Below are 19744 nucleotides of genomic sequence, written 5' to 3' on the forward strand. Positions count from 1 at the left end.
TGAATCGCAATGGGCCGCTAAGACGGCACCATGATTACGCTGTTACAGCTAATTTTTTTTAAAACCATAGTCTTTCTTGGGCTACTTAAACCCAGAAATTTTGGTCTGTCTGTATTTCTGTCTGTCTGTCTGTCGTTCTGTAACTCGATTCAGCCACCCGGCCAAAGTAAAGTTCATTTTGCGCAATAGTCTTATATACTCACAGCCAAATGTAAACGTCTAAGCCCGGTTTATATGTTCATACTTGTCAACTTTGTTGGACAAGAACAAGACATTACGCAAATATAAGACAGGAAATTAGTACACAAGGGATATTTACAGTGTTCCTTTAATACAAAAGTCATGGATGCTTGGTTTTTCAATTGCAAATGATATTCTTCATCTACTGCAGAAAACCACCACCTCCTGGCGGCATATGAAAAATCACGCGGCAACAGCAACGAAAGGTTTCACTAGCTAGGTTCCACGTTCTGCTTGGAACGCACGTGGAGCACGGCCACGCGGTTCTATAAACCTTGTAGTCGACCGCCTCCATTCACGCGCGTCTCCGCCGTACTGCAGCGCTGGCATCGAGGAACCCGGCCTGTAGCACTGGAACGCGGTAAATTCAAATCCCCTTGCGCAGACCTTTAGTGTGTTTACCTTGGGATGAGCGCGACGATACAGGGACAGCATGAGAGGTGAGCGGGAAAGTAAAGGGGCATTTCCTTGGCAAATGTCTACAAAGACTATCGTCTTTTGACGACATTTGCAACGAAAGGAGCAGATACACGGACATATTTTCTTAATTATGTATTACTCAATGAATTTGCAAAGGTCGTGGAATTTCCGTCCACTCTGAATAGATGGGCTTCTGCGAGAGAGAAACCGACAGCCCCCTTTATGTCTTCTAGACTAAAACTCAGTCCTCCCGAGGTTTGTAAAAGAAAAACTAGTCACTACTATAACCAAATTATGAGAGAAATATATGCGTGTAATGTGTGTTTTATACAGATTCAGTGGTCATCTACCTTTACACATCGTAGGGTCTCCCTTTTTTTTTTCATTTTCTGCCATCCGTTGCAGACAAACTGCGCTTATAGGCTTACGCTGAATAGTCAAATATATATGGTAAACTGCGCAATGCTGCCACAAATAGACTCCGGCTAATTCACTTTAGTTCCCCTATCAAAGTAATATTATGACATCAAATGAAAAAATGTCCGCAGAAAAAAAACAGCAATAAATTATAAACTTTCAATGTAGTGTCCACCGAGGAAGTTTTTTATTATGTCTTTATAACGCAATGATCCCATAACCTCACCTATCAGATGACTTTCTTTTTACAAAGTACACAACATTTACCTTCATTTCCACAGGTCACGAGTATTAAACTATTTTACGTCACCTGTTATCCACAGATTTGCTTTAGAACTTGACATGCTTTATTGTTCATATGCATTACAATAGTGCACATAACATAATGGGATCTATGTTCAACCACATTTCGGCTTATGTTTCTTTTTAGAAATAATGTGCTGTTCTTCTCATAAATATGCATTCCCCCAGAGCGGTACGTTCGTTCGTCTTGTGTGGCTATACAAGACCCGGATAGTGCCGCACTCCGTCTCTGTGCAACAAGCACCAAAACAAACTGACGCAATCGCCGCGGCTATTTCGGAACCAAGGCCACCGGCAGAAACAGCCGGTCCAGCAGTCAGGGGAGCACAAGTCTCGCGTGCCAGGGTGGAATACGTTGTAGCATTTGAACTCTCCGCACGTGCTGCTCTGGAATACCCGCCAGACCTGACGCCTGGGGCATCCTGCATGTTATAAGCACATAAATTAGATCAGCGTTACTTGTAAAACTCTATGATAACGGCATTATCAGAGACAGTGCAAAGGCATCCTATTTTAATGTATCAGGGACCACATATCCTGCGCGAATAGTATCGACGACCATCCTAAACTTTTTGGGCTAAAATAACTTTTCTAATAGATACGCGCCTCAAACATTGGTGTAAAACTACCATTAAAAATGCAAGACAATTTTTGATTGAGTATGCACTACATAAGCAGCCATACAAGACATTTTGTTGTAGGAAAAATATAAAAAGTATTTATTAACAGCCTAAACGCTTGCCGTTTAACCCAGAAATTCGTTGTCGTGCTGTTAAATACTTTCATGTTTTTCGTTATTAAACATGATTTATTGTGTGAAATTTGTTGTTACGTATTAGGCTGTAATGTATGCGATATTTCTCGAAAAAATTAGACGTGGGCTATAGTCAAAACCATACCGCGGATAAGTGTCATTGCGGAAATGAAAATTGCCAACAAGTGTTTTCCTGGCAGCTTTTACGTGTATTTTTGGCCTTAGAAGTGCACTTATTCGAATACACGCAGCGAACGTTTCTGGTGTAATTCATTAAAGACATTTGCCAATTAGCAATTTTTTGCTTTACATAACGAAAATTGAGCACGTAAACAAGACGAACCAAGTTTTGAATATTTCACTGTCACTGCGATTATTCTAGGAGTTATCCCAAATCATTCCATTACGCAATTACGCAGCAGCAGGACATAGGTTATACGAATCGTAGTAGATGGACACATCATCTAAATGGGCATCAACTATCTTAACATGGGCATTGACACGCTCCGCCGTGTGCATCATTTTATTCAGAGGTGGGTGAGCAAGATGGTGTGTGCCATGGTGTTGTGTACCACGTGACATATTAAACCGACCATCCCGATTGAGGCCGTGGCATTGAGAAAGTGAGTGCACGAAGGTGAGCAACGTGATGACAATAAACAGTAAAGGGTTTGACGCCACGGTGACAATGGTGACATTCGCAACCCCTGGCCCCACACCAGCAATGTTTTCAAGGCAATGACGAAGCGTCGGGCAATATGGTGGTGGAAGGTGGCCTCGTCGGCTGGTCTAGCTGCTTACGGACTGAGGACACTGGGAGGGGGAAACATGTTCGAGTGCTGATGGCGGCGGGGGCGGGATGCGCCAATAACCAGACCCGGGACCCTTCGTGTGTGCCGATATCGCAACGGTAAGATGCTTGAGCCAGGATGAGGGTTATGACGCAACCTCCACCAGTCATAGTATGCGACGAACGGCAGGAGAAAGGTGACATGAACCATGGCGTATGAAATTCATTTAAAGGGCGTCAGCCATTCCAGCAAGCGCACATGTATCCGAGTACGCACCTCCGTGTGTGTGCTCCTGTTCGGAGGGCTCCCAGCCATCTAATGTGCGCCAGTGTCCACATCGCCTAATTCCCGTGACAATATATTTGCTGTATGGGGTTTAGCGTTTGAAAATAACGAAACATATTTTTTAAAATTTGGTATAATTGACATGAACCATATTACGGCAGTGTTGGTTTTCAAACCATGACGGCCAATTAACAGCCCACAGCAATATTTTTGTTGAGAAGGCGAAGAGGTGAAATAGTTTCTAAGGCCCACTAACAGCGACTGCCTTTCATTCAAACACGCAACAGAAGCCTGTACGTACGTCTGCCTTTAGCGAGGACAAGAGGTTTAGCTTGCTGTAATCCTGAAGAAGGAGTGGTCCCAGCTACTGCATTTGAAGCAGAAGAAACTGAAGCATTCGCAAAGGCCACCGATAAATTTAACACTACAATCACAACAAGTACACAACATGATTCTGTCATTATTTGGCGCTCAAAAACTTGAAGAAAGAGAAGTAGCCGCAAGTAAGCCTTTATATGAACGTCTGAAAAAGTTCCGAAGGATTTGTCAAGCGTTGACGTTCCTCTGGGTTATTTCTGGCAGTGCTGCTCCATTGTGAGTGGGCGCTGTTGTGTTTGTCACGAGGTACAATATAGCCAGAGTCCTTCATTGCTTTGGGGGACTCTGGTATAGCTAAGGCTGAGCAATTGTGCTTAGAAAACATTGAATGCCCTCTCCTCATACAGAATTTAAAAAGAAACCCAACTCCCATCATTGTCTTATAGTTAAAATACAAAATAATTTTACAATGTTTCTCAGACAAAAGACTTTCTTCATCGTTTGTTCGCATGCATTTGCGACAACTAAAAGGTAGTTTTGGACGAGCTTCAGTGCAACCAAGGCCATGATCGACCTTTTCTATTGAAGACACGGAAGTTGAAGACACGGATGTGGAACACATGAGAAATAACTTGCACGAGTGAGACTTTGTGTAAGTCCAAACGTTTCTTGTACCTGAGTGTGTGTGGTATACCCCTATGGGCGTAACCATGCCTAATGTACTCACGTTAACGCTCGAAGTGCCGTGAACAAGCTTTCTCTGAACCATCATCCCCTCTCCTTATCACCATATTCCACAACAGTGCTTGTTGGCCTGCTTGCCACAATAAAGTCATCCATTCCATTCTAATTTTACTCGTTTTCATCCTGTTTCTCCCGTCCGTTATTATAGGAGTCATTTTGCTGCTACACAAGACAAACTGCGGCTTTTCGGTTCCATGCGTCATTCAATGCTTTTGCATCAACATTTATGCCCAATTCCGACCGTGCCAAAAGTGGATGTACCGCGAAGCTGCTGCAAAATTATGACACTTGCTGGTGATGCATTGAACGCACTGCCCATTATGTGGACGAGACCAAAGAATAATGTTCAGATTTATTGTGGACTACACCCCAGGGCTACGTTTCACTTAGATCTACTGCTTAGAGGTGCCTGCTTGTTGTTTTCCGTGACGCAGTGGTAGAGTCTCGGGTTTTATCGATAACAGCCTGGGTTCGACCCTTGCAATACTAAATCTTTTTTCAGGGGGAATGTTTAGATGCGACTGCATCTCATTCACTCGCCTTGTCCATGCAGCGTCGTCGGCGTTGTTATCGTCCGCCCCTCCCCCATTCTCCTCGCCGCGCGAGCTGCGCTCTCCGCCGCTCACCCCCTCTCCTTTCCGATGCCCCTCTCTCGCGAGGGGCATTGGATTGGATTCGAATGGATTGGCTTGGCTTGGCTTGGATTGGATTGGATTTGGATTGGATTCGATTAAAGTGGATTGTGTTGGATTGTGTTGCGTCATAGCCGCGGCAGACACACTGGCGCCAGCGCATGTGCAGTACTCTCTCTTCCGCGGTCTCCTCTCCTTCGGCCGCGCTGCGCATATAACCGGTGTGCCGCTCTCCGGCGGCCTTTCGGTCGACGATAGCTCTCCGCTTGCGCTTGAACCCCGACTCAGCGTTGCATCACACCAGGGTTCCCGCGAGGGGAGGTGGGCGTAATTTTTTGCTATGAAATTTCCTCGTATGTCAATTCCATGCATATTTTCTGTAAATAAAGGTGGTTTGGTATACTTTAAGTCGGTTAAGATTAACAATGCTTGAGTAACCGCGGGACTGTCTACAGAATAAAGCTGAACACCTGACTGCGTTCTGGTTCCTGCTGTCTGGTCCACAGCATAATTTTGCTCAATATCCTGTGGCATAATGACGACACAGAATAGGCACGGCCAGTACGCAACACTTCAAACGTATTAAGAGTAGCGCTAGTGACAATCGTTCGGTTACCGAGACTAAATCAAGACTGCATGTAGTACCGGTTGGTTGATCAGGGTCGCTGCAGCATGCGAGCCCAAGTTTTTTAAAGACAACAGCAAGGAACCAGTCCATCTTGTACTTTTTTGCGATGACAATAAAATCGTCGAGCAGAACTTCTGACCAATGTGTCTCATTGTAGTCTTACAATGCCAAGTGTCTATGTATGGAGATGTCAAAGTTTATTTTCATTTTCATTTTTATAATTCTGACAGTCACTGTGCGTAGTGTTATACAAGTATTTCCACTTGCATGAAAGCGAAAATCCTGAAAACGAGCATTACTCAATTTACCATTTCGGCTATGTAGCACGCCTGTCGCTTGGGTGAACTAGTCAACGGTAACGTTGCGCGCAGGTACGTGCCAAGGAACGTTGAACTCGTATACCTTTAACGCCCTTACACCTCAAAGCGTAACGGTCGGCCTAACGTCAGAAAATTCCCGGTGAATCGGGACGGTAACGCTGGGCAGGGGGACCAGGTCACATCATACATACGCGAAGCAGAAGGTCCCGCGAATACATGCGACATTACCCATTCTTCAGGCACATTCAAGGAGGATGAAGTCCATGTGACGCGAAGCTCTTTGTACGCGTGTAACACAAATGCGATATTAGGGGCAAAGGTGTCAGCCTCGCCATTAAATTTTCACTGCCGTCCCGTATACGTACAGCCGGTAAAAGGCTTGTCTATAACACAGCTTTCATACTCTCAGCCCTGTCCTGCCCCGCCGGAGCGGGATTTGAATAAAACTACTGCGGAATTCTGAAGTCTTAGCCCTTGGCTTTTGCCTCCGACATGTTTGGAACGAGTGCGTTTCGGCAGTTTTCGGATGTAGCTGGTTGAAGTTGAAATCGCTGTTATAGACAAGCGTTTTACCGACTGTACATTAGTTTTCACACGATTTTAAGCTTGTTGCCAACCGGTATGAAAATGATGCTGTTTTTTTTTTCTGCATCATTCAAGTTATCTAAGATTTGTCAAACTGTTCGTAGAAAAGTGAAACGCACGTCCACGCTTTCAAGCCACCTATTTTTTATCACGGAGTCGGTTCCAGTATCTAGGGGAATCGCGGAAGCTCCTCACATCAGAAGGAACAGTTGCGTGTGCATAAATGACACGTTCGTCGCTTCGGGTAATCATGAAATACAGGATTTACAAAGCACATGCAGATAACTAGAAGCCAAAGAGTGTAAGTGCTATGGACTTGTCCTTAGTAAACGATTGACATGTTTGATTCATCCCAGCCCTGTTAGCGTCCTATTCGCCTGTATACTTAGCGCAATTCAGTATGAAGCATCGCCAACTAGCCCCATTCTACGTCCTTTTGATTTACCGAGACGTATTGGCCATGCAGGTTTGTTCAGCTGCACGCTGGTCGCGCACAAGCAAAAATGGAAATGATGGCTTCTCACTACTGCTTGTCATTGCACCACCCAAGAAATGGCCACGCGAAAGTTGGTGACCTATATTTAACTTTTGCATATGTAAAAATGTGTTGCCTTGTTTGCAACACAACGTTTAAAGCTCAACATTGTGTGTTAACTCGGTTTTAAATAGATGTATTGCCACTCGCTAGGCTTTCACGTGATCACGACGTATTTCCTCAGGCTAGATTTGCCCGAGCGCGCTCTCTCTAACGTTATTTTTTCTATACCCTCCAGTCACGGATCAGGCCACGAAAGAGCAGGAAGTCCTCTGAGACGACAACAGACTACCATGTACCTACACCAAACACAACTACACGCCATCCATCGCCCTTTGCATTCACTGCCAAGCCCCCGGCGCACTGTACCATATATTGTAGGGACTTTCAACTAGACCTACGTTAATTAGTGCGTAAATTTGGGCAAGTATGTACTAGGACAACTGGGACATGTTTTCTAGCGCGTAAAAAGACAGCAACTTTCCGCACTAATTAACGCGGGTCTAGCGTTTGTCCCGTCCGTATTCTTCTCTAAGTTCCCGTATTTTTTTTGCGCTATAAAACAGCTCCCAACTAAACCCAGATCTTCCCCCTATCTCCAACTCCTCACGCAAGCAGTGGGAGAGTACGCGGGCCAGCTGGTGAAGACAGCCGGCCGTACCAGCGGAGTATTGGATTGACGACCACGACCACAACTTCGGTTAAAGTTCCTCTCTTTCACTGTGCCTCTAGTGACGGTACTCAAGCCGCTTATATATTTTTGCATAAGCCAGCGTTCAGTGTGCGCGCAGCACCGTTGGACGGCCTGACAGCCACACGTGTAAAACAAAGGTGCGCGGTGCGGGCGTGATCGTGAAGCGGCTCTTGAAAAATAATTCGCATACCCATGGAAGCAGTCTAGCACAGCACGTGGGTCGTCTAAAGCGAAAGCCTTCTCAGTGGGGCCGATGGCGCCCTGTCAGGAAACTATTGAATTTCCCCGTAGACCGGTTGGTCGACCGAAAAGCTCTGATGAGATCTCTGGACCCACGGCGCATGCGTGAAACAGGGCTTCCATTGTGTCAAAACAGCCACTTGGAAATTGCGAAAAAAGGAACGGTTCTCATAAGACAAAGGAGTATAATAGTATAGTACCTTTATTTCATAAACCACAATTAGGCACAGATTTAGACCGTTTGTAGGTGCGTTTACATAGTGCGCGAAAAATCGTAGCATAAGATGGTTCTTCGTTTGCGATTCGGGCCTTTGGAGGCCTGACAATCCATTGGACGTACTTTCAGCGAAGGCTGGACGGACTTTTAGCGGATGTCTTTAAGCACTGTTCACCTATTTTTGATATGAGAAAGCTTTTGCGCTTCTGTCAACTTTCGTTAAAGGAGGGAAGGTAAAGTTTTACAAAATCCTACACAGCCCCCTTTCTCCCAACTGCTAGAGGACATGTCGTCCGGCCGAGAATGCGCTTCTGGCATTCTGCGCCGTAGGTCGTATGTCGGTGCCGAGGTTGACCCCTCCTCATTAGTTAAATGGTCGCGCAAAACGTGTGACGCAGGTGTGGAAAGTGGGCCTTCCACTGCATAAAACGCTGTATGCAAGACACGCGCAGAAGGCCACAGTTTTCCTCGGTTGTGTGTAATAGCCGTGATCCTTGAGTAGCTGTGGGCCGACCATTCCATTTATTCGCTATTGATGTTGCGAATTATCGTGGTTGTCTTTGCGTGGTTGTGTTTGCGGAAGTGCGGTCAGAGATGCGTATACAGTAAGCAGTATAGTGTTCTTCGAAGAAGAGCGAAAAGGTAGTGGCGTCCTCCAGACACAACGCGGCAAACTGTTCTCTACATCACCCAGCAATATGTTTATGTCACTTTTTGGTACGTGCTTATACGTGTTGCTCAGGTCAAACTACATATGCAATAGTTAGAAAATCTTCCTGTGCGGGTGAACGCAGCATAGCCCGAATTCATTTCGATGTGCAAGTACCCACGCGAGCGATCGAAAGTTCTTGAGCATTTGCACACGCTCTGCGTGCGCAATTTCTTGAATACATGGGAAAGGAGAAGGGTATTTGGCTATTATTGCATTGTAGGGTGCACATCAGTATTAAAAAGCCCCATTGAGTTTTCGCTGGCTGAAAATACCGCCTGCTGGAGGCGACGGCGAAAAGCATCAGTTTCGAGCGCTTATTCCGAGGAATTGTCAACGCCTGCTCGCTCGCAGGGGCCAGTTGGTCGCAGATTACCCAGTCATGATTTTGCGTCACCATTGTCTATGCAATGCTTCAAGACGGCAGTTTTAATGGGTTATCTGTAAGCGTCACGGTACCGAAAGAGGCGCGTAGCCTTCGCTCCTCCGACGTGCTGTTCCACTGCATTTTTAAAGCGAAGCTTTAGTGTTCTAAGTGATGGCGTCTGTAACGCCAATACACCCTGCAGGAAAGCCAACTTCATCTGACGATGGTGATGAATGATTGCGGGTGAAGTGACAGAAACAAACGTGCGCTTCCCTTGGCCAGAATCGAGCCTGGGTTCCTCGCGTTATGAATCCGGTTCCTCCATCCGGTTCCTCTATCCGGTTCCTCCATCTCGACATAATCGAAACTCAGTCTATACTCAGAAGACAACCAACGAATCCGTCCCGGGAAAGCTTCGCGTACAACCATCGTTGTCGTTAGGCGGAGGGGTGCGCGGGTTTTTAATCACTGCTGCTCTACAGCCTCCGGATGCGTTCCGTACCTTAATATGCATGGTGACGGGACAAGTTTCCCCCATATTTTCAAAAAGAACAGCTGGCGTTGGCCATGCGCCTCATCCGCCAAAAATCATGTACAGGTCGATTACCGTGCTTGCAAGAAAGCCTCGGCCAAGAATAAAAGCGCCAGGCAAGCTGGTTAGAAGAAACACGTGTGTTTTTACGCATATACCGTTGGAACATAATGGCCGGCAAACCGCGTTTGCGGCTGTTGGAACCGTTGGGACGACGCCCGGTGGCGTTCCCTGTTAAAACGTACGTGTGATACTGCAACAACGGGTAGACGCACCTGGCAGGCGTTGGCGCAGGGCACAAAGCACACTAAAATTACGAGGCCAGCCAAGCATAAATGGGCACCGGCAGCCTTTTGAATTCTGTTGAACGCAGAAATATGAAGAGTGGGCAAGCGCTTCGGTGTGACCTAGATTGCCGAACAAAGACTGAAAAGGTAAACGAGAAAGAGTCGTACGGGGGTCAACGTTCGCCGAGCGTTTCCCAAGGGCAGAGATTTATTGTTGTTGCACTTATACTTTACTAGGTTGAAAAGAATTGTAAGAACAGAGCTGAAATCTGGTGCTCATTGCGATAACAATTTCACTTTGTAAACGCCGTTGACCGCCCGTGTTTGGTTTTGCCGCTGGCAAAAAAACTTCAGCATTCAGATATACGTTCGTCAGAAATATGTAGGCGCTGATCGAGCAACACAGTTTGCGGAGGACCATCGCCTCCTCCATCTTTTATATGCAGCGGATATGTTTTCTTTTTTGACTGCTCCGGCCTGTAACAACAACCAAAACAAGCATTGCGCGATACGTGCAGATATCCTGCATTGCACTGCGCGTTTAGCTAAAAACAGTGTTGCAAGAAGGCGCTACCGAAGCAAAAGTTTTACACCCCCATCTCGGGCAAAATAAAGTTAGCAACTCACTGACTCAAACCGAAAGCAACTCAAACCTTTCTGTACTAAGGTTCTTTTACGAAAGTTTTGACTAGGTCTTCCCGTGCGCTCTAAACAGTATACCCTTGCTTCATTTCATTTATCTGCCCATTTGCATTCATTGTAGGACGAAGGCATCCCCCATGACCGCAAGAAGCGTTTACCCAATCAATCAATCATCATCATCATCATCACCACCACAACCACCACCACCATCATCATTATCATCATCATCATCACCAGCCTATCTACGCCCACTGCAGGGAAAAGGCCTCTCCCATTAATCTCCAGTTACTCCGGTCCTGTGCTAACTGCAACCAATTTATCCCCGCAAACTTCTTGATCTCATCTGCCCATCTGCCCATCCAGCTTTCTGCCGCCCCCTGCAACGCTTGCCTTCTCTAGGGATCCACTCTGTTACTCTTAATGACCAACGGTTATCTTGCCTTCGTATTGCATGCCCTGCCCACTTCCATTTCTTCTTAATTTCTACTAACATATCATTAACACGCGTTTGCTCCCTGACCCACTCCGCTCTCTTCTTGTCCCTTAATGTTACACCTATCATCTCAATTTAAGTTGAACCCTCTTAGTGAGCCTCCAAGTTTCTGCCCCGTAGGTGAGTACCGGTGAGATGCAGCTGTCATACACTTTCTTCTTCAGGGACAATGGTAGGCTTCCATTCATTATCTGAGAATGTCTACCGTATGCACTCCACCCCATTCTTATCCTTCGAATCATATCTGCCTCATGGTTGGGATCCGGGGTGACAACTTGGCCTAAGACCGGCAACGCACTCCCTAACCAGAGCAGGATTGGCCACCCTGGTGTAGTAACGGCCACAACCTCCCATGAATACGTCAATTAATTCACCCAATCACTACACCAGGGTATATATTTCTGGCTACGCCACTGGGCGACATCGTCTGCTTTTTCTCACGTAGTGTGTTTCTCGTCGCTGCCGTAACTTATGAGCATTTTCAGTCTGAAAGATTACGGGAATGACTCGTGCCACGTTCAAAATACTCGCACTAACGCAATCCTTGCGCCTGGCGGAGGAACATCCGGCTGCTGTGGAGAGGCACAGGGGTGACTTCCGTTGTCGTTTTTATTCTGTATCCGAGTGTACATTAGGCTCACTGTAGGTACCGACTATGGTATTTCTACTGGACCAGGGCCTTGGTATGGAGGCGAGATCTCTCCCGCTAATAATGAGGAACATAACGCCCAAATGGCAACCGGTGTAGGGAACCAAATACCAGCAACAAGCGATCAGAGTCTTTTGTTTCATCGTGTGGAGGTTTTGGCCAATACTACATTATACGGTGACAGATATTGTTCCCGTAAGGGGAAAATGCTTGTGTCCTAGGGAGAGATATCTTAATTTAAAACGGAACACTAAATGAAACGCACCTCCGCTGGTGCGAAAATCGAAGGCAAGCGGTCAGGGTTCGTTTCAAAATTAAGCATATGTCTATGGGGCCGTTAATGTGTAAAGCCGGCTAGCTGTGTGGCTTAAAAAGTAAAATGCAAAAAAAAAATAACGACACCACGTATTACTACTTGCCGTCTTGCTGTTAATATTTAAAGCCTCAGTTGTTTAATGATATAATTATCTTGGCTAATTATCTTGCAGGATTGAGTATGCTGTGGTCCGAGTTTTCGCCGTAGATTTACAGGTATTGACAGCGACAAAATGCGCCACAAAGCACCGTTTTGTTTTTGTTTGTTTTTTTAAAGACGATAGTCTTTCTTGGGCTACTTAAACCCAGAAATTTTGGTCTGTCTGTATGCCTGTATGTCTGTCTGTCCGTCTGTCTGTCTGTGACTCGATTCAGCCACCCCGGCCACCCGGCCAAACTGAAACAATGCCGGCGCAACAGTCTTATATAGTCACAGCTAAATGTGCCCGTCTAAGTCCGGTGTAATGTTCATACTTGTCAATATTGTTGAAGAACAACAAGACATTACGCATATATAAGACAACAAATTAATACAGAAGTGATATTTGCAGCGTTCCTTTATAAAAAATCGTACATGTTTGATTTTGGCGAGATTAAATACTTCATCAACTGAAGAAAAAAATATCACTCCGCCGTCGCCTGCTGTCGCCCGCGCCATGTAGCTTCTGGCGGCATTTGAAGAAATCAAGTGGCAACAGTTACGAAAGGTTCCACTAGATGGGTTTCACGTTCTGCTTGCAACGCACGTGGACCAGGGAAACGCGGTTCTATAAACGTTGAAGTAGGGCGCCTCGATTAACGCGCGTCTTCGTCGTACGTTAGCGTTCGCATCGAGACACCCGGTTTGGAGCAGCGGAACGCGGGAAATTTAAAATGATTTAAGCAAACCTTTGGCGTCTTTACCTTGGGAGGAGCGCGACGCAAGAGGAACACATGAGAGGTGAGCGGGAAAGCGAAGGGAGGCATTTACTTCGCAAAAGCCGATAAAGACTATCGTCTTTTGACGGCATTTGCAACGGAAGGAGCAGATACGCGGCCAATTTTTTTTTTTTTTTTGCACCAGCGCCCTTTCGACTTCGTGACGCCAGCTATGCCTACCCGTATGCAAGTCTTCAGGGCTAAATTTAGCTCATAGTTATCATGTTTACGATGTTAAACCTGCGCACGAACAAAAAAATCAATATGAACCATGAAACGTGTGAAATAAAATTATAAAGACTCAGCATGAAAACCCATTTGGGACCACTGTGACGTCTCTACCCTGTAAAATTATTTACACCCTTAAAGGGAGTTTTTACTGTCTGTAAAACCCCTGCTTTGTAGCAAAAAAAAAACCCCGAAAGAAACCTTCCTTTAAGTGTGTTTTGTAGTTTATTAGACCCTCATGCCCTAGCAAAACCACAACACACCCCTTTAAAGGGTGTATTATTGTTATCAAAGGGTGTCTTTTTTTTTTGCTTTTTGGCAAGGTGCAAGGATGTTCTTTACAGACGAAAAAGGTGTAAACCATTTGACAGTGTACGGTACTTTGTGCGGAGGCCGCTGTCGACGCATGGTGTTTCTATCACGCTGCTTATTACAGATGAACTGTGTGGTCTAGGCTTCCGATAAATGAATAGTCACGAAATGGATAACAGGAGCTGGGTAACACAACGAAGCAAGAAATAGCACTTGGGCACGTTCGCTGCCGTGTAAATTTATGCTTAGCATCCATTGATAGGTAATGGGCGTCGAAAACTAGATTGCCTAATCTCTCTTCACTATAAGCTTACTAACTAAAACCTCATCAAGCAAGTCGCGTGGCACAGCGCCAGCGCCCACGTTACTTTAGAAAACATTGTTTATCTGAGCGCCTCTGCCCATTTCTTTTTCTTTAGGCTTCCTTCGACGTCGCAAGGTCGTCGGCGTTACTCATCACTATCACGTGACCGTGAAGGCTGCAGCCGGCGCGTTCAAGAGGGTTATTTTCAGGCTTCTTGGTGCTCGAAAGCACGTCATTACGAATGACACACCTTGCTGCGGTAATATTTCTTTGCCCGACAGCGCAATCACGCCTTTACTACGCGATAGGGTCAGGCTGCATTTCACCCAACGGTATGCGAATGTTTAAATTTGGGAATCGAATAGAGTATGCAAATTCGCGAAATAGTGACTTCGAATGTCCAATATTCTCTTAATGTGGCTGAAAAAGTTACGAGATAAAAAAAATCGACCTTTATTCCTAGCATGATTACAAGCACACATTTGTGTGCGTGTACAGTCGAAAGCTTTGTGACAGTAAACATGGGAGCGCGTGCCGCTCAATACATGCATGGTGAGAGGCTGGCGCGCTCTCGCAGTTTGTGTGTTCAGCGGTTGCACGTCCTGAAACCGCTTCATCGCGCAGCTGCCTGCTGCACTAGTCACGTCACGGAGGATAACCCATTTTTTATCACCCAATCGGGCAGGGAAGAGCAAACGTTCTAATGCGTTCGCTGGGTTTCGCGCTTGATAAAGAGCTCCTCATCGGCACAAGTATTCTCTGGAATCGTTTCCCGATATCTAACGTAGCAACCGCAGCAGGAAACAGCGCAATCAATCGTTGTCAGGGAGCCGATCCGCCGAATGTAGGAACTGCGAAAGTTTATCATCCCATCCCTAGACCGCTCTGTGTCTACTTAGAAGCGACACGCGCTCCCGTGTTTGCTGTCATAAAGCTTTCGACTGTACTACTCGAAACCTGCACGCAGGAACCTCTGTAGTTTTATGTAGTTTATACGCGTGGTGAGGTGCTAATCTAGGTTTTATTCGTGGGAATTTTGTGGCCGCTTTATTAAACGCGAAAGCCATGCAGACATGCGAGATGCCACTCACTCGCTTGTTTCTGTGCTCGCCTTCAGAAAGTACTTGTAACAAACTTTTACTAAAAAGGTACTAACGGGTTGTATTTACGGACTTTAATATCCCCCAGAATGGTACGGCGGTCCCGCTACTGAATATGGACCCTAAATGCTATCGTTACTACAGTCTAGACCGTGCACTTAGTAACTGCTGCTTGTTTGACACTAACATTCACTGATTGTAACATAATTCTATGAATTATTGAGCATAATAACTACAGCACTTTTCCCATTCCAAATCACGATTAAAACGTTTTTGCAAACCCACGGGGTTACTTGTATACGTTCAAATGTAAATTCTTTTTTTTTTTTTTTCAAAGTTATCGCTAAAATATTTGATTTTTGTGACAAGCCCACTGACTCAATCAGAGAACGTTCCGCTGCTGGCTATAAAAGCCAGAAGAGCAGACGTAATTCTAAGGTAACCAAGTTACACTCGCTCGTGCATCCCGTCGGTTTTCTTGCTCTATTCATTTGTTATCGAAGTGTGGTATGCGCGTACAGAATGAGTCTATGTCGTGATGCGCGCTCAGCCGATCCACATTGTCACCCGCATATCTTTTTACTAGGGCATGTATGCATGGCCAGTTAGTAAAGGTACGAAGTAACTAGTCGTTAAAGATCCCCAGGTGGTTAAAATTAACTTGGAGCCCTTCACTACGGCGCGCCTCATCGCCTGCGCTGCGTCGGCACGTTAAACCCTACAATCAATCAATCAATCAATCAATCAATCAATCAATCAATCAATCAATCAATCAATCAATCAATCAATCAAACGTAGTACGTAGTGGATACTGTGACAAGTAACTGGTTAGTGTTCTGTTAGTATGTGCCATGATCTTTTTTAGTCCCGTTTCGTCACCTTCGTCCTGTCGTTGGTGCTATAATCGGCGACAAGGTAAAATCGTCTTTACAGTCCAGCAGCTATGCGGTGCTTTTCTAACAGGTGTTACAAAAATCAATTGCGGGAACGAACTCCCAAGTGGGAATTGCCAGATAAATGCGTAAGCCGCTCTGATATTCCGCTAGTCGTTTTAAAGTCAGCTTCACAACTATGCACAAGTACCTCGCTGGTGAGACATTTTTCCAGGTGACATAAAGCTGCCCGATAGCAAAGAGAGGATGACCATAGCGACTTTACTAAACACCTCCGCTTTCAAGTCGACTTTACAACTATGCACAAATACCTCGCTGGGAAGACATTTAGGGCCAATGTAGGGAGTCTGATATGAGAGTAAGAATGCACTACAACCTCCTATTAAATACTCCTATAAGACCCCATGTATCGCTATGAAGCGCTATACACCGTGCCCCTTTGAAGTCGGCTTCACAACTTCGAAGAATTGCGTTGCTGGACGGCATTTTACCAGGGCTAACATTAGCTTCCAATATCAAAATACGAAGGCCCTAGGGCATTTGGGTAGCGGCATCTTTGTATACGGCGAAAGTGCGACATATGAAGCATTACACGCGGACAGATAGGTTTCCTTGTCGCCTTTGCAGAATGTGTGATTGCTATATACGTGTTCAGATGGCAGCACGAGAAAATGAATAAATTTTGATTTATGACTATCGGTCACATCTGTACGATACAGGGGAGATTAGTTTCCGCCAATAAAGTCCCGGCCGTTGGTTGAGTAGCAAGTGCAGGCGCTTGGCGATGCGACAGTACGTCAAAGTCGGGTGCTATACAGTCGAACCTCGTTTTAAAGAAGTAGTATCGGGACAGCAAATTAGATCGTTAAACCGACATTCTTTATAACAGTAGAGGTAAAACTCGGCTATAACAAGTCGACCACCTGCCTCGCGCAAAAATACTTGATACAAAAATGCATTCTTTGATGATTCAAACCCACTATACACAAGGTAACCATTAACCTTGCTTCTTGTTGCATTTCGAGCTCAATGAGCCGGAACATGAGCACATGAAATTACAACAGTACAGAGTTCAGTTGACAAAACAGGACTGCGTCCTTATTTATGATGTGATCTTCGTCTGGCGGATACTCACAGCACTGAGTAGAATGAAGTTTTCCACAGTGTACACAAACAAAAGGGCCTTTACACTTCTGTAGTTTAGGACTACGGGGGGATTTTCCAATTAACTTCTCAGCCTCCTGGTCAAATATTTCTTCGTTATATCCGGTAGTCCGCACAGCTCTCACGTTTTCAGTTTCGTTATAAAAGAATAAGTGTCATTGAAATAAAGCGTGACCAACCAAAGTCTGTATTTATAGTTCGCTATAGCCGATAAATCTCTGCATAAGTGTTCGTTATAACAAGGTTCAACTGTAGATCGCTTGCCCTGACGCCATCGTAGCTTCCATGTCTGTGACCCACAAGCACGGCGAGCGGCTGCACACTTATCTGGTGCTTGTATCTTTCGGAGAACTGAAAAAGTGTAAGTAGGTCACAAGAAAGGGTTGTGATGACGTCATGTGCCAGCTATGTATATCACGAGACCATACGGCTCACCGGGGCGATTCTGCAGAACATGTCGTTGGGCAGTTTGGTACTCAGCATTGCAATACATTACAGCGCGAAGGGTGACGAAGACTTGGAATGCAGACGGAACAAGCGCTTGTCCCGTGTGCTTCCCAAGTCTTCGCCACCTTCGCGCTGCGACGTGTTCGATAGGAACAATTCTCTCCGTGAAGAACTAAGCGTTGGCTGTGACGAAATTACTTCTTTCCCACATGCTGATCCCAAGTCATTCTCGAACTCATTGCGATTGTTTTCCCTTTACCCAACAATCGCTTTAATTGGACACATCCGCTTCGCGGCGGTTCTGTCTTTAGCCACGCTTCCTTATTGCGACGTGACCTTGTCAGAGTTCAGTGGAAAGAGAAGTAAAGAAACGGAAACACGCAAACGCTCACCCTTGAAAGGAACCGCCGACAAGTAATCCTCCACACTTGCCCGATGCGCAAGCAATCTCGTCGGGGAGGAGTGGACACTGCACTGCGGCGAGGCCACACAAACACAAACCAACTGTCCCGACAGCAGATCTCACTGTGTCTTCCGCTCAGCAGTACAGCAGGTCCAACACTTCGGGGAATGCGTAGCGTGGCCCACCGGAAGTCGTTAATCAGTTCAAGAGCGCAGGAACCGCTGGCGGTCTTGTTGATCCACTAGCACGCGCGTGCACGCGTCAACAAACCCGCGAGGACGCCGCCCGGTCGGTTTTTAAAAATGCAAGTAGCACAAAAGGCGCACGGCACGCCCCTTTCGCCACTCACGCACATGTTCGCCGAAGGCTATGTGAGAGGGGGACAACACGACGACGGCGACCGTAGCCTTTCTTTCTTCCATGACAGCGGCCAAGTTGCCGGAGTTGTGCGGGAGAGGGTGCGAGGTAGAAAACCGGAATGTGGTTGCGCAATGCTCGCCGCTGCCTTTGCATAGCGAAAGTAAACGCGCTTCCACGCGCGTGGTGGCCGCTAAGTGACTCACGGTGAGTAAGTGCGGCCGTTGGGAACGAGGCTGCGAGCTCGTGTATGTTGCGCCCGGTCAGGCGCCGGGTGGAAGCTGTCAGTGCTTTTAAAGGGGCCCTGAAGAGGAAATAGGCCCCGTTCAGTTTGAAATAAGTACATTTTAGTAACTACCTCAGCCTCAATGCAGCCACGAAAGACGTTTTCTGAACTAGAACAACTCAAAAAGCAAGGTCAAACTTTCAACTTTCGCGCTACGTGTCATGAGCAGTGACGCAATCAGGGGAGCGATTGTGGCCTGAATGTCCAACGAGACGAAAGATCCACCGAGACGGAAGGTCCAATCAAGCCTTAATGTCTGTCGAGATTATAGATTCACCGAGAGGAAAGGTTCAACAATAATGATGATGATGATGTTGGCGTTTAATGGCGCAAGGCCAACGAGGGCAAAGAGCGCCAAAACAGTGGTTAGGTATGAAGGATGTAAAGGTAAACTCTAAAATCGTGTAACAAAACAAAAGTAAAATCAGTAAACGACAATGAGGATGGCTGGTGTAAAAGGCCAGGCTGTGATGGTGCATGGCATGAAATAAGGTTTGAAAAAAAACTACGCGTGATAGGAAATGAGGTGTAAAAACTTGATGTCACTGAGAAACTTAAAAGTGCGTTGTACCGGAATCACGGGATCATCCGCCAGAAAGAGTGCTGGGTGTAGTGGAATGTCTTGTCTGTAGAGTTGAGGGAAGTGCTTACATCTTGTTGTGTGGCGTGCTTTGCATGTAATAAGGACGTGAAGTACGGATAGGCCCTCCCCACACCTGCTACACAGGAGTCTTGGAGATCCAGTGAGCAGATAGGAGTTTGTCGCGTGTGTGTGGCCTATCCGTAAACTAGCTAGAGCAACTTCGATGAATCTGTTGTGTGAGTCACTAGTGTATTGTCCTAAGTGTGGTTTTATTATGTGTAACTTGTCTGTCTGTTTACTCGAGCTCGCTTGCCATGTTTCGTGAAGGTGTTGTCTCATGTGTGGCTTGAGGTCAGTGTAAGGTACTGTTGTTATGTCCATTGTGTTTGCAAGTGCAACAGCGGCGGCCATTTGATCCGCGGTCTCATTCCCCGCGATTCCAGCATACCCTGAAACCCAGCACAGGATTAGTGAAAATGTTTAGCATATATAAACAATATGGCATTAAATACAAGATTGACAATGTGGTTTTTTCTGGGTCTGTGTGAAGTCAATGCACGCACAACAGTCAGAGTCTGTAAAGATGACGGCCTTATGAATTTGTTTTTTAAGAATGTGCTGAACGATGAGTA

At 46.0% G+C, this 19744-nt stretch overlaps 1 protein-coding gene across 4 annotated transcripts in view; it reads right to left on the reverse strand.

Annotated features, from left to right (window-relative positions):
- LOC144138845 (sodium/potassium-transporting ATPase subunit beta-2-like) overlaps window positions 1-18427 on the reverse strand; it is a 28993-nt gene extending 10566 nt beyond the window's left edge. The window contains exons 1-2 of one of the 4 annotated variants that reach the window (XM_077671338.1): window positions 17876-18427; window positions 1639-1802 (exon numbers count right to left, since the gene is read on the reverse strand). The gene's annotated coding sequence lies outside the window, so the exon portion shown is untranslated. Of the gene's footprint in view, window positions 1-1638; window positions 1803-3511; window positions 3730-17875 lie in introns of those variants that run through there. The other 3 variants (XM_077671337.1, XM_077671335.1, XM_077671339.1) reach the window with 3 other exon arrangements.
- Between the last annotated feature and the right edge of the window lie 1317 nt (window positions 18428-19744).

Source organism: Haemaphysalis longicornis, unplaced genomic scaffold (assembly GCF_048455015.1).
Source record: "Haemaphysalis longicornis isolate Haplotype H1 unplaced genomic scaffold, Haemaphysalis longicornis Haplotype H1 scaffold_5, whole genome shotgun sequence".
In the NCBI taxonomy this organism is placed as follows: domain Eukaryota; kingdom Metazoa; phylum Arthropoda; class Arachnida; order Ixodida; family Ixodidae; genus Haemaphysalis; species Haemaphysalis longicornis.